Source organism: Cynara cardunculus (genome assembly GCF_001531365.2).
Source record: "Cynara cardunculus var. scolymus isolate 2C chromosome LG 1, CcrdV1, whole genome shotgun sequence".
Classification (NCBI taxonomy): Eukaryota; Viridiplantae; Streptophyta; class Magnoliopsida; order Asterales; family Asteraceae; genus Cynara; species Cynara cardunculus.
In genome coordinates this window covers 43,432,758-43,433,872 of record NC_037528.1, presented here as the reverse complement: position 1 = coordinate 43,433,872, position 1,115 = coordinate 43,432,758, and positions in this window count along the sequence as shown.

The window sequence follows — 1,115 nt, the reverse complement described above, 5'->3', positions numbered from 1 at the left end:
ATATATTATAATAATAAAATTAAACTAATAAATAATATTAAATTAATCGAAACAAATAAATAATAAACCTCAAAACAATTTTTTATAGATTTGTCATATAATTTCTTATTATAAGAACCATTCAAATTTAATATTCAACTAGCTTATATATCGTCTAAATTTATCAACAAAAAACATCCAAAATAATCAAAGCATGTTTAACGATCTTGAGTCTCCGAACRTTRGTCTTGAACAGTTAATGAAGATGAACTTGGAACTGACCGGCCGGATATAATAGACCTCACCATTTGTCGCAACTCCGCGACTTCATCTTTCATAAGAAAGAGCTCGGATTTCGTAGAAGCAAGCTCGGATTTGGTAGAAGCAAGCTCGGACTCGGTTGAAGCAAGTCTATTAGACATCTCGCTGTGGCTTAATCGACCTGATGCACCGGTGCTATGTCGCGAACTTGTGGAATCACTCCTAGTGCTCGGGACCCTCGACCATCCCCGAATATATGCAGGTCTTTTACCTAAGACTTGTTGCATAATCTCTAGATCACCCGGGGGATTTTCAATTGATTCACTTTACCGCTTAATCTCTACCATGTTCTCCTATGAACATAAAAATCATATATATAAATCTTATTGATTTATAAAACGATGAAGACATGCAAAAGAGTTCGTTAAACGTAACTTACATATGAAGTGCGAGAATAGTCATTGACCCAACCATCTTTTTCTCTATAATGCAACTTCCGAAAAGTCTCTATCTCACCRATAAGAGGATCGTCGGACAATCCTCTATTTCGGAAATGGTGATTCGGAGTGCTCACCGTACCGTTTAAGGCAACATACTTTCGCTTCCCCCTATTCTCAGAATTTTTCCTTGACATAGCCTACAGGAAAGTTTGAAAGAGTATTACAGGCCTTATCATAGTTTGAAAGTGCATCATATATTTCAAATGTTGCACCTGTTTTTATTCTAAACTACTCACACAATTCAAAATATGTTTAACTTTCTGGTATTACATGATGCTGCTTACAATCAACTTAAAAACCACGTTTGTTAAACTTGAAATAACCATGTTATTACATCGAATCCACGTATTTTGCAAGACAAGATCTGAACCATCT